The sequence below is a fragment of the Schistocerca gregaria genome, chromosome 1 (genome assembly GCF_023897955.1).
Source record: "Schistocerca gregaria isolate iqSchGreg1 chromosome 1, iqSchGreg1.2, whole genome shotgun sequence".
NCBI classification, from domain to species: Eukaryota; Metazoa; Arthropoda; class Insecta; order Orthoptera; family Acrididae; genus Schistocerca; species Schistocerca gregaria.
Genome location: NC_064920.1, coordinates 518,408,012 through 518,431,594, shown reverse-complemented (window position 1 = coordinate 518,431,594; position 23,583 = coordinate 518,408,012). Strand labels below are relative to the sequence as shown.

At 43.7% G+C, this 23,583-nt stretch overlaps 1 protein-coding gene across 2 annotated transcripts in view; it reads left to right on the top strand.

The window, feature by feature from the left end:
• The first annotated feature begins 8,935 nt into the window (after nucleotides 1–8,935).
• Nucleotides 8,936–23,583, top strand: part of LOC126354599 (myrosinase 1-like) — a 148,301-nt gene continuing 133,653 nt past the window's right edge. Inside the window, exon 1 of one of the 2 annotated variants that reach the window (XM_050004354.1) lies at nucleotides 8,936–9,153. The gene's annotated coding sequence lies outside the window, so the exon portion shown is untranslated. Of the gene's footprint in view, nucleotides 9,176–23,583 lie in introns of both variants that reach the window. The other variant, XM_050004363.1, reaches the window with a different exon arrangement.

Genomic DNA, 23,583 nt, shown 5'->3' with positions numbered 1-23,583 from the left:
GAATGTATTCAAATCTCTCTCTTCCTCTACAATTTTCGTCCTCTACAGCTCTCTCTAGTACCATGGTAGTTATTCCCTCATGTGTTAACAGATTTCCTATCATCCTGTCCCTTCTCCTTATCAATGTTTTCTATATATTCGTTTCCCCTTCGATTTCGCGTAGATCCTCCTCATTCCTCATCTTACCAGTCCACCTAATTTTCAACATCCGTCTGTGGCACCACAGCTCATATACTTCGATTCTCTTCTGTTCCGATTTTCCCAAAGTCCATGTTTCACTACCATACAATACTGTACACCAGACGTACATTCTCAGAATTTTTTTCCTCAAATTAAGGCCGATATTTGATATTAGTAGACTTCTCTTGGTCAGGTATGCCCTTTCTGCCATTGGTAGTTTGCTTTTGATGTTTTCCTTGCTCCGTCCGTCATTTATTATTTTACCGTCCAGGTAGCAGAATTCCTTAACTTCATCTGCTTCGTGACCATCAATCTTGATGTTACGTTTCTCACTGTTCTCATTTACTTCTTTGATTTACTTTCAATCCATATTCTGTACTCATTAAATTGTTCATTCCATTCAGCAGATCATGCAGTCCTTCTTCACTTTCACTCAGAATAGCAATGTCACCAACGAATCGTATCATTGATATCCTTTCACCTTGAATTTTAATTCCACTCCTGAACATTTTTTTTGCGATGTACCGATTGAACAGTCGGGACAAAAGACTGCATCCCTGTCTTTCATCCTTTTTAATTCGAGCTCTTCGTTCTTGGTCGTCCACTCTTATTATTCCCTCTTGGCTCTTGCACATATTGTACATTACCCGTCTCTCCCTATGGCTTACCCCCGCTTTTCTCAGAATTTCGAACATCTTGCACAATTTTACATTGTCGAACTCTTTTTCGGGGTTGACAAATCCTATGAACGTGTCTTGATTTTTCTTTAGTCTTGCTTCCACCATTAACCCCATCGTCAGAATTGCCTCTCTCGTGCGTTTACCTACTAAATGCATATCTTGAGGGTTATGAGCACTCACTTAGTAGAAAAGATGAGTTTTAACGCAGCAAATATCATAAGTCCTCACAGCTCTTAAAGTATGGATTTTAGAGCAAATGTTTACTATACTTTATTGCTTCAAATGATCGTATCTGTCATATTCGACAATAATGGCATTCCTCCTGAAATAACCCACATAATTTTCAAACAACAAACGTAGATACAATATATAAAATGTGCTGCTTTTTTACTTCGCGGTTACTTTTAACTACCATAGCACGACATTTAAACAGTTAGATAAATTTTTCTCGTGTTTCAGTTGTATGTTGCCTTTTGACGAACTGGCAGAGCAGAAAACCTTTCATACTCTTACCACACAGCATGCAAAATACTAAAAATTTTATAAATTCTGCAGTTTTGTAATTGTACTGTGAGCATAGAGAAACCCTTAAAAACATTAAAAACGAAAAAGGAAAGGAAGGATATCTTCCATTCATATTCTACATATTTATTTTAATTTCGAATTCCATTCCTTTAATGTGAGCGAAGCCGCAACGAGAAACCGAAATTTGCGTTTTGACTCAATTCACAGGGGTACCCCTGATTCGGACGTATGTCCAGTCCCAAAACATATTTAGCAACTGCAAAGCTTTGCCGGGTTCATCCGTAAAATATAGTAAGCAGTGTTTTACTCTTCATTTCATATTAATCGACAAGATTTGATTAACTTCACGTAGCCGGGCTTCGCACTGGTCCTTATCAAATGGAGGAACGAGAAAATTGTGATTCACCACACGTCACAATTTTAAAAATTACGTGATATGTTTACATGTTCTCATTACGTCTATATGTTGAGTAATTAAAGTTGTTTCATATTTTACGTAAATGAGGTGAAACCACGACATATGTGTGCTGTATACGGTGCAAAAGTTTCAGTTTCAATTAATATAGTGTACAAATGTGGTGGTTTCACGTCATTGACGTAGAAGATGATAACGACGTTAAATACTTAACATAGGGACTTAATGATATATATATATATATATATATATATATATATATATATATATATATATATATACTCCTGGAAATTGAAATAAGAACACCGTGAATTCATTGTCCCAGGAAGGGGAAACTTTATTGACACATTCCTGGGGTCAGATACATCACATGATCACACTGACAGAACCACAGGCACATAGACACAGGCAACAGAGCATGCACAATGTCGGCACTAGTACAGTGTATATCCACCTTTCGCAGCAATGCAGGCTGCTATTCTCCCATGGAGACGATCGTAGAGATGCTGGATGTAGTCCTGTGGAACGGCTTGCCATGCCATTTCCACCTGGCGCCTCAGTTGGACCAGCGTTCGTGCTGGACGTGCAGACCGCGTGAGACGACGCTTCATCCAGTCCCAAACATGCTCAATAGGGGACAGATCCGGAGATCTTACTGGCCAGGGTAGTTGACTTACACCTTCTAGAGCACGTTGGGTGGAACGGGATACATGCGGACGTGCATTGTCCTGTTGGAACGGCTAGTTCCCTTACCGGTCTAGGAATGGTAGAACGATGGGTTGGATGACGGTTTGGATGTACCATGCACTATTCAGTGTCCGCTCGACGATCACCAGAGGTGTACGGCCAGTGTAGGAGATCGCTCCCCACACCATGATGCCGTGTGTTGGCCCTGTGTGCCTCAGTCGTATGCAGTACTGATTGTGGCGCTCACCTGCACGGCGCCAAACACGCATACGACCATCATTGGCACCAAGGCAGAAGCAACTCTCATCGCTGAAGACGACACGTCTCCATTCGTCCCTCCATTCACGCCTGTCGCGACACCACTGGAAGCGGGCTGCACGATGTTGGGGCGTGAGCGGAAGACGGCCTAACGGTGTGCGGGACCGTAGCCCAGCTTCATGGAGACGGTTGCGAATGGTCCTCGCCGATACCCCAGGAGCAACAGTGTCCCTAATTTGCTGGGAAGTGGCGGGGCGGTCCCCTACGGCGCCGCGTAGGATCCTACGGTCTTGGCGCGCATCCGTGCGTCGCTGCGGTCCGGTCCCAGGTCGACGGGCACGTGAACCTTCCGCCGACCACTGGCGACAACATCGATGTACTGTGGAGACCTCACGCCCCACGTGTTGAGCAATTTGGCGGTACGTCCACCCGGCCTCCCGAATGCCCACTATACGCCCTCGCTCAAAGTCCGTCAAGTGCACATACGGTTCACGTCCACGCTGTCGCGGCATGCTACCAGTGTTAAAGACTGCGATGGAGCTCCGTATGCCACGGGAAACTGGCTGACACTGACGGCGGCGGTGCACAAATGCTGCGCAGCTAGCGCCATTCGACGGCCAACACCGCGGTTCCTGGTGTGTCCGCTGTGCCGTGCGTGTGATCATTGCTTGTACAGCCCTCTCGCAGTGTCCGGAGCAAGTATGGTGGGTCTGACACACCGGTGTCAATGTGTTCTTTTTTCCATTATATATATATATATATATATATATATATATATATATATGTTTTGAAACTTTCGCCGCGCGCTGACTCGCAATGCATTGCGCTGACTGGTAATGGGAGAGCGATATGTAAACACACAGATGGAAGTGGTATGACGTGAACAAGGTATAAACGGGCAATGCACTGGAGAATCTGTCATTTGTACTCAAGTGATTCATGCGAAAATGTTTCCGACGTGATTATCGTTGGATTTTTTTTAAATTGAAATTTGTGGTAAGGAGTGTGGGATTAAACTGCTTAGGTCATCGGTCCCTAGGCTTACGCCCTACTTAATCTAACTTAAACTAATTTATCCTAAAGACAACACACACACCCATGCCCGAGGGAGGACTCGAACCTCCAACGGGGGGAGCCGCGCGAGCCGTGACGAGGCGCCCAACACCGAGCGGCTACCCCGCGCGGCGATATGCCCGTACGACGGGAATTTTTTCAACGAGGAATGGTAGTAGGCGCTGGACGCATGGGACATTCCATTTCGGAAATCGGTAGGAAATTCAGTACTCAGAGAGCCACAGTGTCAAGAGCGTACTAAGAATACCAAACACAAGGCATTACCTCTCGGCACGGACAACGCAATGGCCGATAGCCTTCATTTAACGATCGAGATCAGATGTGCTTGCGTAGAGCTGTCAGTGCTAACAGACAAGCAACAGTGCGTGAAGTAACCGCAGAAATCAATGTGGAACGGACGATGAAAGTATCGGTTAGGACAGTGCGGCGAAATTTGGCGTTAATGGGCTACGGCAGCAGACGACCGAAGCCAGCCCCCAACACGACATTGCCTACAGCGCCTCTACTGGCCTCGGGGCCATATCGATTGGACTCCAGACGACTGGAAAACCGTGGTCTGGTGAGATGAGTCCCGATTTCATTAGGTAAGAGCTGATAGTAAAGTACTGCGCAGACCCCACGACGAACATTTATGGGACATAACCGAGAGGTCGATTTGTGCACATAATCCTGCATCGGCAACACTTTCGCGTTTATGTACTGTCATAGAGACAGCTTGGCTCAGTTTTTCTGCAAGGTACTTCCAATGACTTACTGAGTCCACGCCACGACGAGTTGCTGCATTACGCCCAGAAAAAGGAGTTCCGACACGATATTGGACATGTGCCCTGTAGTTGAAGAAGTGTCATGATGATCTCTCCATTGGCAAAAGATTCCGGAATAGTCCCCCATTCGGATCTCCGGGAGGGGACTGCCAAGGGGGAGGTTACCATGAGAAAAAGATTGAATAATCAACGAAAGGATAATGTTCTACGAGTCGGGGCGTGGAATGTCAAAAGCTTAAACGTGGTAGGAACACTAGAAAATCTGAAAAGGGAAATGCAAAGGCTCAATCTAGATATAATAGGGGTCAGTGAAGTGAAGTGGAAGGAAACAAGGATTTCTGATCAGATGAGTATCGGGTAATATCAACCGCAGCAGAAAATGGTATAACAGGTGTAGGATTCGTTATGAATAGGAAGGTAGGGCAGAGGGTCTGTTACTGTGAACAGTTCAGTGACCGGGTTGTTCTAATCAGAATCGACAGCAGACCAACACCGACAACGATAGTTCAGATATACATGCCGACGTCGCAAGCTGAAGATGAAGAGATAGAGAAAGTGTATGAGGATATTGAAAGGGTAATGCAGTATGTAAAGGGGGACGAAAATCTAATAGTCATGGACTACTGGAATACAGTTGTAGGGGAAGGAGTAGAAGAAAACGTTACAGGAGAATATGGGCTTGGGACAAGGAATGAAAGGGGAGAAAGACTAATTGAGCTCTGTAACAAGTTTCAGCTAGTAATAGCGAATACCCTGTTCAAGAATCACAAGAGGAGGAGGTATACTTGGAAAAGGCCGGGAGATACGGGAAGATTTCAATTCGATTACATCATGGTCAGACAGAGATTCCGAAATCAGTTACTGGATTGTAAGGCGTACCCAGGAGCAGATATAGACCCAGATCACAATATAGTAGTGATGAAGAGTAGGTTGAAGTTCAAGACATTAGTCAGGAAGAATCAATACGCAAAGAAGTGGGATACGGAAGTTCTAATGAATGACGATATACGTTTGAAGTCCTCTAACGCTATAGATACAGCAATAAGGAATAGCGCAGGAGGCAGCACAGTTGAAGAGGAATGGACATCTCTAAAAAGGGCCATCACAGAAGTTGGGAAGGAAAACATAGGTACAAAGAAGGTAGCTGCGAAGAAACCATGGGTAACAGAAGAAATACTTCAGTTGATTGATGAAAGGAGGAAGTACAAACATGTTCCGGGGAAATCAGGAATACAAAAATACAAGTCGCTGAGGAATGAAATAAATAGGAAGTGCAGGGACGCTAAGACGAAATGGCTGCAGCAAAAATTTGAAGACATCGAAAAAGATATGATTGTCGGAAGGACAGACTCAGCATACAGGAAAGTCAAAACAACCTTTGGTGACATTAAAAGCAACGGTGGTAACATTAAGAGTGCAACGGGAATTCCACTGTTAAATACAGAGGAGAGAGCAGATAGGTGGAAAGAATACATTGAAAGCCTCTATGAGGGTGAAGATCTGTCTGATGTGATAGAAGAAGAAACAGGGGACGATTTAGAAGAGATAGAGTATCTAGTATTAGAATCGGAATTTAAAAGAGCTTTGGAGGACTTACGGTCAAATAAGGCAGAAGGGATAGATAACATTCCATCAGAATTTCTAGAATCATTAGGGGAAGTGGCAACAAAACGACTATTCACGTTGGTGTGTAGAATATATGAGTCTGGCGACATACCATCTGACTTTCGGAAAAGCATCATCCACACAATTCCGAAGACGGCAAGAGCTGACAAGTGCGAGAATTATCGCACAATCAGCTTAACAGCTCATGCGTTGAAGCTGCTTACAAGAATAATATACAGAAGAACGGAAAAGAAAATTGAGAATGCGCTATGTGACGATCAGTTTGGCTTTAGGAAAAGTAAAAGCACGAGAGAGGCAGTTCTGACGTTACGTCTAATAATGGAAGCAAGCCTAAAGAAAAATCAAGACACGTTCATAGGATTTGTCGACCTGGAAAAAGCGTTCGACAATATAAAATGGTGCAAGCTGTTCGAGATTCTGAAAAAAGTAGGGGTAAGCTATAGGGAGAGACGGGTCATATACCATATGTACAACAACCAAGAGGGAATAATAAGAGTGGACGATCAAGAACGAAGTGTTCGTATTAAGAAGGGTGTAAGACAAGGCTGTAGCCTTTCGCCCCTACTCTTCAATCTGTACATCGAGGAAGCAATGATGGAAATAAAAGAAAGGTTCAGGAGTGGAATTAAAATACAAGGTGAAAGGATATCAATGATTCGATTCGCTGATGACATTACTATCCTGAGTGAAAGTGAAAAAGAATTAAATGATCTGCTGAACGGAATGAACAGACTAATGAGTACACAGTATGCTTTGAGAGTAAATCGGAGAAAGACGAAGGTAATGAGAAGTAGTAGAAATGAGAACAGCGAGAAACTTAACATCAGGATTGATGGTCACGAAGTCAATGAAGTTAAGGAATTCTGCTACCTAGGCAGTAAAATAACCAATGACGGACGGAGCAAGGAGAACATCAAAAGCAGACTCGCTATGGCAAAAAAGGCATTTCTGGCCAAGAGAAGTCTACTAATACCAAATACCGGCCTTAATTTGAGGAAGAAATTTCTGAGGATGTACGCCTGGAGTACAGAATAGTATGGTAGTGAAACATGGACTGTGGGAAAACCGGAACAGAAGAGAATCGAAGCATTTGAGATGTGGTGCTGTAGACGAATGTTGAAAATTAAGTGGACTGATAAGGTAAGGAATGAGGAGATTCTACGCAGAATCGGAGAGGAAAGGAATATGTGGAAAACGCTGATAAGGAGAAGGGACAGGATGAAAAAAAAAATAGGGAGATATCCCACGCCGGCCGAGCGGTTCTAGGTGCTTCAGTCCGGAACCGCGTTGCTGCTACGGTCGCAAGTTATAATCCTGTCTAGGGCATGGCTGTGTGTGATGTCCTTAGGTTAGTTAGGTTTAAGTACTTCTAAGTCTATGGGACTGATGACCTCCGATGTTAAGTCCGGTAGTGCTCAGAGCCATTTGAACCATTTGAGGTATCCCGCGACTTGCTGTGCTGCTCCTTACAAATCAACGCTAAAGAGCTGTGGGATTCGTAAAATCCTACTTTATTTAGACCCTTACGAATCTGAATATGACCTAAAACCTTCCGCTCCAATAAAGTTAGAAAAGCAACACTAATTAAAACACCTCAATGTGTATGCAGTACTTCACTTGATAATGGACAGACGGTCGACATAACAATAATGGATCTTACTACAAAATAGTCGTCGAAGGCGACTATGATATCCTTCAAAAAACCAAAAATAAGTTTGGGGTTCACGGCATGGACAACGTATTGAAGAAAACTGCGGAAAATCTTCTCTAATGTTCCGATTTCAATTTGAAACCCAACTTCCAGAATACGAATTCACTGTGTTTACCAATCCGCCGGATCGTTCGGTTTTGAGGTTACCGCGCTGATAAGTCCTGAGATTTCTTACTAAATATTGATTTACCACCATGGAAGCAGATACAACCGGTGCGAACATTAACGTGTGGTGTAAGTAGGCTGTTTAGGTTTTTATATTGGTAACGCCACGTAGCGCTCTGTATGAAAATCACTGGCTGTGCTGTGTGCAGTCTGTGGCTGGTTGGTATTGCTGAAATATTCTCTATTGTAGTGGGCAGTTGGCTGTTAACAGTGCGTAGCGTTGTGCAGTTGGAGGTGAGCCGCCAGCAGTGGTGGATGTGGGGAAAGAGATGGCGGATTTTTGAGAGCGGATGATCTGGACGTGTGTCCATCAGAGACAGTAAATTTGTAATACTGGATGTCATGAACTGATATATATATATATATATATATATATATATATATATATATATATATATATATATATATATTCTTTTGAACACTATTAAGGTAAATACATTGTTTGTTCTTTATCAAAATCTTTCATTTGCTAACTATGCCTATCAGTAGTTAGTGACTTCAGTAGTTAGAATCATTTATTTAGCTGGCAACATTAGCGCTCTCTGTATTGCAGTAGTTCGAGTAACGAAGATTTTTGTGAGGTAAGTGATTCATGAAAGGTATAGGTTATTGTTAGTCAGGGCCATTCTTTTGTAGGGATTTTTGAAAGTCAGATTGCATTGCGCTAAAAATATTGTGTGTCAGTTTAGTGTTGATCAGAATAAGTAAAGAGAGTAATGTCTGAGTACGTTGAGTTTTGCTCAGCTGTATAAAAAGCAAATAACAACGTAAGAGGTTTATCAGCACAGTCATTCATAAATTTTTCTAAGGGGACGTTTCAATGGTCGATAGCAAGTTACATGTTAGCTTCATACTTACATGGCGAGTTAAGCGAGTCTAGGTGTTAGGATAGACCGCTGCTACTTGACCTAGATTTTCGCTGAGCGTTAAGGTGTCCGGTCACGTGACAACGTGCGCCTGAGGACACCCGGACTGCCTCTGTTATCTGCTAACGCGGACTCGGGAGGAAACAGTTGTGTCAGAACTGGCCCCACAGCTGCACAGCGCGGAACGTCTTCCCTGCGGAAAGTAAGTCGACGTTCACCGTCAGGTTTGTTATGGAACTCCTTCCACTGCCTATAGTAGTACGATTTCCTTAGAAATTGTTATGAACATAGATTATCGCAATCAGAGGATTACAGTCATCGTACAAGACGAATAGAGTGACCCACACTTTTCTTTTACCTCCGTACCTCTCTAGCGGCGACCTCACAACACCGCCATTATCTACTCACCTCTTCCATGTACGTTCCGGAACGATGTGACATCTACATCTACATCTACATTTATACTCCGCAAGCCACCCAACGGTGTATGGCGGAGGGCATTTTACGTCCCGCTGTAATTACCTCCCTTTTCTGTTCCAGTCGCGTATGGTTCGCGGGAAGAACGACTGTCTGAAAGCCTCCGGGCGGGCTCGAATCTCTCTAATTTTACATTCGTGATCTCCTCGGGAGGTATAAGTAGGGGGAAACAATATATACGATACCTCATCCAGAAACGCACCCTGGCGAGCAAGCTACACCGCAATGCAGAGCGCCTCTCTTGCAGAGTCTGCCACTTGAGTTTGCTAAACATCTACTTAACGCTATCACGGTTACCAAATAACCCTGTGACGAAACGCGCCGCTCTTCTTTGGATCTTCTCTATCTCCTCCGTCAACCCGATCTGGTACGGATCCCACACTGATGAGCAATACTCGAGTATAGGTCGAACGAATGTTTGGTAAGCCACCTCCTTTATTGATGGACTAAATTTTCTAAGGACTCTCCCAATGAATCTAAACCTGGTACCCGCCTTACCAACAATTAATTTTATATGATCATTCCACTTCAAATCGTTTCGCACGCATACTCCCAGATATTTTACAGAAGTAACTGCTACCAGTGCTTCTTCCGCTATCATATAATCATACAATAAGGGATCCTTCTTTCTATGTATGACGTGATAGCATCAGGGACAAATATTCGGTAAAATACTTTTCCCCAGGTTTCTTCAGCGCATCGCAAAGCAAAATTAGTCTTTCCCAGAGTAAGATTGTTGTAGATGGTTTATATCTTTTTTATTCTCAATCTACACAGGAGCTCTTTTGAACTCTCTCACACGGAGGAAGAAATGATGAAAGATTTTATTTTAAAGGCCATTCAATACAGCGGTAATTACACAGGCAGCACTAAGCTAGGAAGGAAAAAAGGAAAGAAAGGAAGATTAGAATTTAACATTCCGTCTGCGACGGCCATTAAAGATGGGGCACAAGCTCAGATTGAATGATTCGGTTGCCCTGTTTCAAAGGAACCACTCCGGAATTTGTCATAAACGATTTAGGGAAATCGTAGATAATCTAAATTTGGATGACCGTACGGGGACTTGAAGGGAAATCCTCCCGAATGCGAGTCCAGTGTCTCAGCACTGCACCACCTCACCACTTGGAGGTCAGCTGCAATTCTCCCGATAACTAAGCTGGTTACAGAACAAATACCCAATTTCGTAACTATCGAATTCACTCATATATGAACACTTCAAATATGCCTCATGCTAAGAACATTGTTCAAGCAGAATAAGTTACTTCGTTCAGCTCGTAAAAAAAGAAATTCTTAATATCAGAATTAATAGAGAGCGGTCAGAAACAGTCTGTAAAGCTTGTAAGGGTGCTGCAGGGTAGGCTATGCTGAGAAATAATTGTTAAGACGAAAATTCGATATGTTGAGGCGTTTCCCAGTTAATTAGCCAATCAGGCCGTTCTGCGAGCACATTCAAACGGCCCGCCAGATATGATTAGTGTCAGTTGCTCTCATAGCGTTGCTGACGACACACGAGACTGCTCAGCTTTTGGCTCGGGCTCGATCCTTACTGCCGTCCCATGTTCAATTTTTGTGTGTCACCCTCCTTTTCAGTTTTAGGAAACCAAAAGAAGAGCATTTTTGGAGTCACCATCTCTGGAGGGCCGCTTGAATTTGCAAACTCACCGGCCTGACAGGCTAAATTCAATCCTAGTTAACTCGAAAACGGCGCAACGCATCGAATTTCTTTCTTAACAACTATTTCTCAACATATCCTATCCTGCAAGGCCCCTGCTGGCTTTTCAGACCGTTTCCGACCATCTTGTATACATTTCGTAATCCATGGAGGACAGTGGTGCAGCAGCTAAACAAGAAATACCCATGATAACTGAAACCAACAGCTGTATTGAAACCCAAAGTAGTTTATTCAAAACATGCCACCGGTTTCAAAGCTAAAAGCGTCATCTTCTTGTCCCTGTGTATGGAAACGTACGTGACATGTTAGAAAAATACGAATGTACAGACAATAAAAATCATGGTTTGGTACTAAAAAGTGGATAAATCACATCATAAAATTACATAATAAAAATATACTATCGCTATCTATACAAAACAAAATTCGGCATCTAACTTACATTGCTTAATCTTTTTCCTTCTCTCTTTTTTTAAATATATTTTTATCTTTTACTCCAATAATTACATTGTCTAATTATGTAATGTACGCGACGAGTTCCAAGAGTACAACGAATTTCACCAGCAAAACAATTGACATCAGATATATCCCAAACCGGAACCTCTATAAATATGGAGTGCACCACCAACAACAACTAAACAAACTAATAATATAATACCAAACAGCTAGAGTAAACTCTGCATCAAAAACTATAAACAAACGTTCAGCACAATCGGAGTTGAAGTCACAAAAACCTAGAAACACATGCTCCATTGATATTTCTATACACAGTCACATCACTGTAGTTCACCACCACACTAGCATGGCGAATGTGTAACTGGTGTAAGTAAAAGTCCTCAATTTCAATATCTCCAAAGTAACAAAGAAAAAATTAGCAACGTTTCTTATAATTCCAGGAAATTTACTGGATGTAAATCAGGGTTGCAAACGTTAGTAACATGTACTGTCAGTATGTATCCACAGGATTAAAAGTAGCATATATGATACACGCGGACGAACAACTGCCGATGAACATCTGGCGCGGCAAATTCTTTGTTTATATGTAACAGTAGCCTATGAAGTAAACCAGTAGATGTAAATCAGTAACACCAATAGCCACATATATGTAACATATGCATACAGCACCATGAACTTAGGAACGTCCATATAGAATCCAGCGGAATAAAACCAACAAAACGTACGTATTAACATGCAAAAGGAAGATAATGAACTCCGAAGAATCCATAAGAAGCGGAGGGAACCCAGAAAATAACACAAACACGTTTTCAGAAACTGATGTCAGATAGACTTCGCAGAGTTTCTTAATAACATACCTGGAAATATTGGAAGCAGAACAAATGGTTCAAATCGCTCTAATAACAATGAGACTTAATATCTGAGGTCATCAGTCCCCTAGACTTAGAACTACTTAAACCTAACTGACCTAAGGACATCACACACATGCATGCACGAGGCAGGATTCGAACCTACGACCGTAGCAGCAGGGCGGTTACCGACTGAAGCACCTAGAACCGCTCGGCCACAGCCGCCGGCGAAGCAGAACAAGTAATATCTTTCCATCACTCTCTAATGTGAGGAAGAAAACAACATTTTGCCTGTTCTGTTAATGGTTGTCTCAGGGCCACTTTCACGAGTTTTAGTTGTTGCCTTGAAACTAACAGAATCTTGAGAGAAGGAAGTTGGGTGCTTACGTGTTATTGTTATTAAAAGGTGGTGCGTGGTATGTGCTTTGGTAAGAGGTGACTCCTGACCATATTTGCGCGAAGGCTGTATGCAGATCAGCATGGACTTCAGATGTCGTTCAGAAATAAAATGACTCTGCATGACCAGTATTGCTTACTCTAACAACCGAAGTCTTGAGCGACCTTCCAGCAGAAGCTGAAGTGCCTCACACCAGACATAAAATCAGTGTCCTACCACAGTAAGTATATGTGTCTCCGTCTTTTTTCTCTATGCTGTAAACTTCATCCTGGGCAAATCCTTATGTTTAACTGACCGTCTTGGATTCTCAATGTTCCCAATTGAATCATTTATTAGAATCCTTCATTTCCCTTGAGCTAACAGATCTGTCGTTATAGTAAAACAAATTCCCTTCAGATCACCGGAGTTAAAAGACTATCGGCGTTGGCTAACATTGGTTGGGTCCGCTGAGTGCAATTGGTAAGTGGGGTGCACTCAGCCCTTGTGAGGCAAATTCACGAGCTACTTGGTTGAGAGTCAGCGATTCCTGTCTCGTAAACTGAGAATGGCAGGGAGTGTGGTGTTAGACCGAATGTCCCTCCATATACGCTTCCGGTGACGCCTATGCGCTGAGGATGTCGCGACAGTCGGTCGGTACTGTTGTCTTTCAAGATCTGTTCAGACTGAATTTAGTTCGTTAGACTAACCCCATCTTTCCCCATTCTAAAGAAACGTCAGCTTGCCAAAAAGTTTTAATTCTGTCAGAATTCCTAATTAATGTTTGGTTTACTATTAACTGTACTAGAACCTGCAAATTCTGTGTCCTGCAGGTACGTAAATTCATTTGGTCCCTGGACTAACTATTTTTTCACCGACCTACAGTCCAAACAACACTTGGAGTTCCTCCCAGCAATTACAGAAACGCCCGCCCGGTTAGCCGAGCGGCCTAACGCACGGCTTTCGGGAGCGGGAAGGAGCGCCTGGTGCCCGGCACAAATCCGCCCGGAGGACTTGTGTCGCGGTCCGGTGAGCCGGCCAGTCTGTGGATAGTATTTAGGCGGTTATTCATCTGCCTCGGGAAAATGTGAGCTGGTTCCCCTTATTCCACCTCAGCTACGCTATGACGGCGACTGCTGCGCAAACAAGTTCTCCACGTACGCTTACACCACCATTAGTCTACCACGCAAACATAGGGGTTACACTCGTCTGGTGTGAGACGTTCCCTGGCGAGGGGGGGGGGGGGGGGGGGTCCACCGGTGGTCGAACCACACAAGAACCTTGGGCTCGGTGTGGGGCGGCGGAGGGGTGAAGTGGACTGCAGTAGTCGTCGTGGGGTTGTGGACCACTGTGGCTGCGGCGGGGACGGAGCCTCTCCGTCGTGTCTAGGTTCCCAGTTAACATACAATATTCAAATACAGAGACACTCAGGCCATCGTTGTTTGGAGACTTTCTTTCTTTACTGTGCATTCAGACTCCTCTTGAGCAGATATACAGGCTCTTTATAATGAAAGTACAGCTGTTCACGGGGGTCGTGTCTACTGAAATGGTTATACAGCAGCAAAACATGCTAATGTATTAATGCAGAAGTGATTTACGGCGGAGAAAAATAGTTCCAATTTTGGCCACCAGGAGCATACCTGGCGGTGTACAGCATCTCGTCGACGTCTCCGATGCTGATTTTGAACAAAGTCTGTACGCGGCGGTCAGTAATAAAATCAACATTATTCCTCTCTCACTTGTTGGACATTTTCTGCCCACGACCAGTTCTTAGTCCATTACATACAGAAACATTTCTATACGTCTTTCTTACATTCACAGCGCCAGATTCGCCCTGGTGACCATTTCAACTAATTTTTCCCAGCGTAAATCGGTTCCGCACTTACGTCTTGAAATATCGACAACATTTCGTTGCCATAAGATAATTAAGGCCCACAATGGACCTACGTCAGTAGCTGAACTTTAGTTACAACCGCACGAAATCATAGGTTCGCACTGGCAGCCTCGAGTGCTACTACACTCACATGTGCCCGGGATATTTAAAAGCCACAAATCCGAAACATTTCTTATTCCCTCTGGTTTTCTTTGTTACTGTTTCATTATTCACCTTTATCTAATGGCAGGGTAGTTTACGCTTTCTACTAGCTTTTCACGTTCCTATATCACATTGGAAGTTTCAAGCATTGTAGGTTGTTATTTCTACTCATATTTACGGCAAGAAACAGAATTTTTAAGATCGCCCTATAACAAAAAGTCAATGCATGCTTGAACTCAACAAATCCATTATATCTGAAGTCTAGTTTCGTGGAGCAGTCAGGTTCAAAGACCCCTCCAGCCATTTTGATTTAACTTCTCCGTAGTTTCCCGTCCTATACACTAAAGTGTCAACAAACAGTGTTAGACTGCGGCCCAACCTGTTTGACAGGTAGTTTAATACGCGAAGAACAGGAGTGGTCCTATCACATTCGCGTGAACATTGCTGACGATATCTACTTTGACAAATATTGAGAGCCCGGCACAACGTACTGTATTCTACGAGGGGCTTTCAGTAAGTATGGCAACACGGAACACAATCAAATACCTTGCTGCTCAACTGGACCTCTCGTTTGGTAGTGCTGAAACACACGTCCATCAGTTATGGTACTCAAAGGTGTGTGACTGCTGGTCTCCTTGCCGCCTAACAGCAGACCACAAAGAGCAACGGAGGACCATCCGTGACGAATTACTTGCGCGTTGAGAGACTGATCGTGACAATTTTTTGTCGAACATCTTATGAAACATAGGTTCATCACTTCTAACCGGAAAGAAAACAGCAATCCATGCAGTGGCGCCACATCACCTCTCCTCCGAAGAAAAAATTTCAAAGCCACTCCATCAAATGGTCAAGTCATGACGACGGCCTTCAGTGAATCTGGAGAGATTATTCCGTTTGGTGTCCTCCTTCATGGTGCAACGATCAACTCCGAAGTATACTCTCAGGAAACTGACCAAACGACTTCGGCGTGTTCGCCACCACAAAAAGGCAAACGAACTTCTCCGTGACATCGCAAGGCCTCGCATAAGTCTGCGCACCCGAAATGAGCTCACAAAACTTCTTTGGACTGTTCTTCCTTGTCCATCCTGCAGCCCGGACCTCGTACCTTCCGTCTTCCATCTTTTTGGCCCAATGAAGGATGCACTCTGCAGGATGCAGCGGAGGTTATTGATACAGCAAGACGTTTGCTTCGATGTCGACCAGTATAGCGGTACTATACGGGCACAACACCCCCCCCCCTCTCCCCCCCCCCACCCCCCCCCCCACCCGCCCGTTCAGTGCCGTGATGCCGTTGCATTGAACGGGGGTTGTATTGAAAAAAGGGTTTCGTAGCAGAAAGAGTGGGGTGTAATATGGGGTATTGGAATGCTGAATAAAGCCAACCCGCTTCCAGAAAAAAATGTGTTGTGTTACATATTGAACGCCCTTGATATTATTCAAAAAGCCTGTATTATTCAAAAAGTGTTCCAGTCAGTCACACAATATCTTGAACCCATGCCGTATGATCGGACCTATGTTAAGTTCCTATAGCGTGGTGCTGTGTTGAAAGCTTTCCGGAAATGCGGGAAAACAGGACCTGCTTGTTGACCTTGTTCCATCCATGCTAATAAATGATTAAACATTTTCGTCTCTCTAGGAAACCCGATATATTCCAGCTCAAAACAAACTCCACAGTACTCCAGCAGACCGATGTTACGGCAATCAGTCTATGATTTGCTCATCCGTTCTTTTGCCCTTGTCATATACAAAATAGTTTTTGTTTTTCCCAGTAGCTGTTTGGCAGTTTTCCTTGGTAAATAATGATTGTGTGAAGCAAAATATTGTTTAGCTACTAGGAAGACATCACCCAGCATGATTTTGTTTTTTGGAACTGTGGACAGCAGTACGTCTTTTTTTTTATTCGATAACCGACTTCATCTCCTCAACACCTGGTGCAAAATATAGCACAGTGTACCACTCGACGTAAACATGACCTTATGAAAAACAAACACAAAACTGTCTTTCACTTTCTCGTATTAGCACACAGCACAGGTATCCGTATAACGTGACTCGTCCAATTGAGGTTGGCAGCAAACAAATGGAAATAGAATAAAAACGCACACCGTTCATTCAGTCAACTGCCTTCAGTTGTAATTTTGTGCGAGTACAACTGACGCCAACGAAGAAAAAGTAGATATGCTACTAATCTAAGGGGACTGTAAGTTATCGGAATAATATTTACAATAACATTTCTTATTTACAATCTGGGTACGCGTAATAAAGTACTCAACGGGCTCTTGCCTCGTTGAATACACCGATTCCCATCACACCATCGAAGATAAACAATGTCGCTCATAGGCCAAACGTGGATGGGAAACCGCCCGGGTGCGTCACTCGCTGCTGGCTTCTTTCCGTTTGCCTTTGCGACAAAGTGGAGGAGGGATGTTGGCTTGGAGGGCCTGATCAACAGACTTCTCGTCAGTGTCTTGAATTAAATTCCAGAGCGCTCTGCGGTCTCTCTTGCAGTGTAGGATATGGCAGTATTAATGGAGGCCGCGCGGGATTAGCCGAGCGGTCTTAGGCGCTGCAGTCATGGACTGTGCGGCTGATCCAGGCGGAGGTTCGAGTCCTCCCTCGGGCATGGGTGTGTCTGTTTGTCCTTAGAATAATTTAGGTTAAGTAGTGTGTCAGCTTAGGGACTGATGACCTTAGCAATTAAGTCCCATAAGATTTCACACACGTTATTAATGGAGACCCGACCGTCCGAGGGGGACGTTAAGTTCGGCGGCCCCCTTGGTTGCTATTCGAGGAGAGTAGGCTGCATATCGGCACGCGACTTTACCGCCTCCTTTCCCTCGTCACACAACGCGAGTGGACGACATACGTTAGCACGGCGACCTGCGATGTATGCCAGCACAGGACAGTGCCACGTACTGTAATACGTCCTGAACAGGTATCGAGGAGAAGAAGTGAATTACCGAGTAAAAAGTGTAGGATGCTACTTAAGAAAGGCGTGCTATTGCTACACCTTCGTAACGAACAAAAATACGAGAAAGTCAATTATGCTGGTAAATGTCCCTCTGTTAGTTAAGCAATATCTTCTTGATATTTATTCCAGTCCACTGGAACGCGGTGGTACACCAATCTCACTTTGTGATTAATATTAAAAGATAGTCCCAAGTTTGCAAAATACTCTTTACTAATTCAAAAACCACGCATTTCACCTTGGTAGGACAACGTAATGTTTTCTAGAAGAAAAATTAAAAAATGCATATAATAAATAACAACATCTCTTCTTACTGTTTATTAATCGTTTCTATTTAAATATTGTACTTTCACATACTTGACATTGCATACCTCTGATATTCGACAGGATTCTGTAATAATGTTTGTACAGCATGTTTCCTGTTCGACGTTTTTGTAGCTCGCATATGACAATTTTTCTCTCTGCTATGATGATTCATCACTGACGGCTTTGTACGAGGGTTGAATGAAAAGCAACGCCTCCACAATCGTTAATTGGGTTTGGAAGGGAATGGTTCAAATTGCTCTGAGCACTATAGGACTTAACATCTGGGGTCATCAGTCCCCTTGAACTTAGAACTACTTAAACTTAACTAACCTACGCACATCACACACATCCATGCCCGAGGCAGGATTCGAACCTGCGTCCGTAGCGGTCGAGCAGTTCCAGACTGAAGCGCCTAGTACCGCTCGGTCACAGCGGCCGGCTGCAAGGGAATATTTTAATAAATCAAAAGCATAAATAATTCTTAGAATGTGATCTTTAATTATCTATATTCACTTTTCTACATAATCAACAGCCAACTGGATAAATTTCTGCCATTGATGAACAACTTTTCTGAAGCCGTCACGGAAGAAGTCGACACTCTATTTCCGCAACCGCAGTCTCACAGTTCTCTCAACGGCTTCATCAGAAGCATAATAATGTCCCCGCAAATCGTCCTTCATTACTGCCACACATTCTTGTGGAATGCTGATTATACGTTTGCAATTTCTGTCTGAGTGATACGACGATCGTCCTGAATCAGTCTGGCAACATTCTGCTTGTGAAACTCGGTGGTTGCAGCCACAGGATGTCGTCCAACTCTTTGTTTGTCACGCGGCTCAGATGTTCCAACCATAACATCTTTAAATTTACTCGCCCAACGACGCACAGTACTTACATCAACCCAATCACCATAAATTGCTTTCATTCTCTGATGAATTTCCTTTGGGGTGACACCTTCTGCTGTCAAGAACCAATGACTGCACATTGCATAAATCGTATTGACCAACCGTCTGCGCAGGGTTCCATACTTTACACTGTAACAACACAACCGTTCAATGCTAACGCTACCCGCCAACTGGAGCTGTAGAGAAGAGGCTACAGAACAAGCCAGTACCTGCCGCATATCAATGCTGCCAACTGTTCAAGAGCTACGAAGGTGGAGGCATTCGTTTTCAGTCAGCCCTCGTACTTTCATCTTGCGCCATCTAATCATGGTTGTCTTTAATAGCGCCATCAGTCCCTTCTGATTCTGTCAGTACCTTGTATACACAGTGTCATCGCGAATAAAGCTACTAGGAACTTTGTTTCGGTGCCATATCTACAGTTGATGGGCGTGGTCTTACTCTAACTGCTATGACTGATGACCAAAAAATTACGTACATTGAGAGTGGAGGGGGAAGAGGAATGAAAAGAAAGGGACGAGAAGGGAAGGAACTGATGGTATTTGCTGCATCGAGACTCATGCGGAATGAGCGGCGATGAGTGAAAGTGTGTGCCAGATCGGGAATGGAATCCGCGATCTCCTGCTTACTGGGCAGTTGCGTTAACTAATGTGCCACCCGGACGCAGTATTAATCGCAAATGCGGGAACTGTCTCGACACCCTCCTCAGCCAACCCACGTTCCCACCTAGCGGCACTACTGACCCACAGTCTCCGTCTGTGTCCTCTGTACTCCCTAATTTTAGATTCCCGTTGTAGGTCAAACGTAAATGCACATCTGCACAGATCGTTGTGGATTCGTAGCCCATCGAAGTGTGGTAATTATGTGACTGCTTGGTGCCTCTTCTTTCAGACATGCCCGAAAAATGGTTGTGGATTTACAGGCCATTGAGGCACATCAATTACAAGAATTACGTTCGGTCTTCAGCGGGAATCTAAAATAAGGTTGCACGGAGGCTATGTGTGGGGACTGTGGATAAGTGTTGGTGTTAGGTGGGTATGTAGTCATTCGAGGAGCAGCCGAGATAATGTGCACATTTGAGATTAAGACTGTGTCTGGGTGGTGCATTGGCGAATGCAAATGCCTAGTAAGCAGGAGATCCCGGGTTTGAATCCCAGTCTGACACTCATTTTCACTCAACAACTGTGATTCTGCATTAAGCTCCAATGCAGCTGATAACATTAGTTTCTTCTCTTTCCTTTCATTTCACTCCCCCCCCCCCCCCCCCCACCCTCCCTTGCACCCCACCCCTCCACCTTCAATTTACATAATATTTATTAAAGTGTCAGATTCCACATTGCGCCCTCTCTTAGAATACTGTTGCACAGTGTGGGATCCTTACCAGATAGGACTGACTGAGTACATCGAAAGAGTTTAAAGAAAGGCAGCATGTTTTATATTAGAGCGAAATATTGGAAAGTGTGTCACAGAAATGATACAGGATTTGGGCTGGACATCATTAATGCTACGGTCGCAGGTTCGAATGCTGCCTCGGGCATAGATGTGTGTGATGTTCTTAGGTTAGTTAGGTTTAAGTAGTTCTAAGTTCTAGGGGACTAATGACCACAGCAGTTGAGTCCCATAGTGCTCAGAGTCATTTGAACCATTTGACATCATTAAAAGAAAGGCGTTTTTCGTTGCGACGGAATCTTCTCACGAAATTCCAATCACCAACTTTCTCCTCCGAATGCGAAAATACTTTGTTGACACCGACGTACATAGGGAGGAACGATCACCAAGATAAAATATGGGAAATTAGAGCTCGTACGGAAAGATATAGCTGTTCATTCTTCAGGCGCGCTATACGAGATTTTAATAATAGAGAATTGTGAAGGTGGTTCGATGAACCCTCTGCCAGGCACTTAAATGTGATTTGCAGAGTATCCATGTAGATGTAGATGTAGACATGTCTGAAAGAGCAGAAGCCATGCATTAAAATAACTAATACGCCTTGAGGGCTATGAATCCACAAATGTCAGTGAAGATCCACATTTACGTTAGACTTGCAGCGGGAATCTAAAATCAGCGAGCGCGGAGGACATGGACGGGACTGAAGATACGTGGTAGCGCCAGGTGCGATTTAAGTCGGCCAAAGAGCATTCTGAGATAATCCCCGCATTTGTGTGCAGCTGGCTCAGTGCTTAAAGCAGTTGCATGTTAAGCAGGAGATACCAGGTTTTATTCCTGGTCTGGCACACATTTTCACTCATCGCCGCTGATTCCACGTACGTTCCAATGCACCTGATATTGTCACTTCCTTCCCTTATCCTTCCTCCGCTTGCAGTTTATATATTATGTATCACAGCTGCAGATTCTGCGTGGTATCAATTCTTTTGGACGTATCTGGAAGAACAGACATCACACATTCATATAACTGATGTGCCTCGATGGGCTACGAATCCACAGCAATCAGTGGAGATGCACATTTAGTTTTTATGTCATGTGAGATTCTTCTATAGGTTTATTCTTGATAGTTTTTATACCATCTCCTACGGTGTTCACGTTCGTTTATGAGGTTTAGGCGTTTTTGACGAATGCTTTTTGGCAGAAATTTTTACATTTTATTTATGACCTTTCCTATTCCTTACGTCTTACATATTTACGTTTTTGTTATTCACCATTGAGTATAGTAGCTAAGATAGGGCCACGCGCCGTTATTTGTTATTTCAGTTTTTATTGTAGTTCCAGATACCCTGATGATGCCCTACCCAGATGACACGCATCGTTTTTTAGCCAACAAAAGCATTGTGCCACATAAGACTGTCTTTAATAATAATTATCTTAATATTTTACTAAAGGACAAAAAGTTATTTGGTGTGGTCGAGGTTAGGTGGGACATCGTGTATGGCGGCAAACTTTCAATGGTGTTAGTATAGACAAAAACAGGAAAAAAGTGTGTAGTAAACATGGAGTCTAAAACGCGTACCTGAAGAGCTACTAGCACTTCGTCATCTTTGCTCCTGTGAGACACATTTCTTCCACTGAAAGTTCTTTGCTTTCCTTATTTTGAGAGATGGTAGAATGGACCAAGACGAGAAAAAAATGTCCAGCGAACACAGGCTCTAAAATGCTTGCCTTAGGACCTTTGAGAACATGTTCATCTTCGCCATTGTGAAATATCTATCTTCTCCTGAGTATTGCTCTTAAGGTGTACAGTTTACAGCCCATGTTCGCTGGACCTTTTTTGTCTTGTTGTGGTCTTTACTATTTCCAAAATATGGAAAGCATAGAACTTGTAATAAAAGAGAGACGATTCACAGAGTCGAAGATGAGCAAGTGCTTATAGCTCTTAGGTCTGCATTTTAGAGTCCAAGTTAACTAGGCATTTTTTTCTTATTTTGGGTCATATGACAACCACTGAAACTTTGCCGGTGGAGTTCGGCTTGAGACCCGTTCTCGTTCAATAAGAACATTCGGAAAATGTTGAGGAAACAGGGATTGTTAATGTTTCACTCTTGCTTCTGAAAAGGACGCTTCAGAAGTAGTGGTCAGTGATTCATACACGCAAAGTACAGCCAAAAGTAGATGAAAATCTCCAATAAACATGTGTCTACAAATCAACTGTTGTCGAGATACAACCCATTTTCTGTAGCGGTTCATCAGTGTTTACCAACACATGGCGTCTCTAAACGTTAAAGTTGGTATACGAAATACTGTCTACGTGTCTGAAAGCAGCACTGAACTAGTCTCTGAAAAGAGTTGCGAATGCTCTCCGTCAGTCCTGGGGAATTCTGCAAATGCTGGAAGGCTGTTTCAATCCGCAAGCGTCATCACTCAAGGGAGTTGATTCGCTAGCGTAGATCAGGCTTTTGACATGACCATACACACAGAAATCCACGGGATTTAAACCCAGAAAACTTGGTCATGACACAGGCCCTCCTCTACCTATCCATTGTTGACCATACGTCCGAGTTAGAAGCCGACGCACTCTTAAATGAAAACGTGTTGGAGCTCCGTCATGCACGAAGCATATGTTCAGCCATTGATTCAGTGGAACATCTTCATGTACATCTGGAAGTACAGTCTGCAAAAACCGCATATACTACTACCCGGTTAAATTCTGTGGGTGGAAGTGTTATCCAATTATGCGGTTGCCGAGCAGTCCTGCCCAGACGTACAACGAGTTCAGTTCGTGATACGTGTGTTGCATTACAACTGACATCGGCCCAGATGTGACACTTATTGTAGTTAAAAATTCCGTGACGGGTAAATCCAGCCTCATCCGTGACCAGAATACTGCTTACAGGTAGGGAACACTTTTGTTGCACCCATTAACAGAAATTCTGTCTAGAAGACAACCATTGTTGAGGGCTTGAATTCGCTGTAGATGATAAAGATAGAGCACTTGAAACTTCCTGGCAGATTAAAACTGTGTGCCCGACCGAGACTCGAACTCGGGACCTTTGCCTTTCGCCGGCAAGTGCTCTACCCTCTGAGCTACCGAAGCACGACTCACGCCCGGTACTCACAGCTTTACTTCTGCCAGTATCTCGTCTCCTACCTTCCAAACTTTACAGAAGCTCTCCTGCGAACCATGCAGAACTAGCACTCCTGAAACAAAG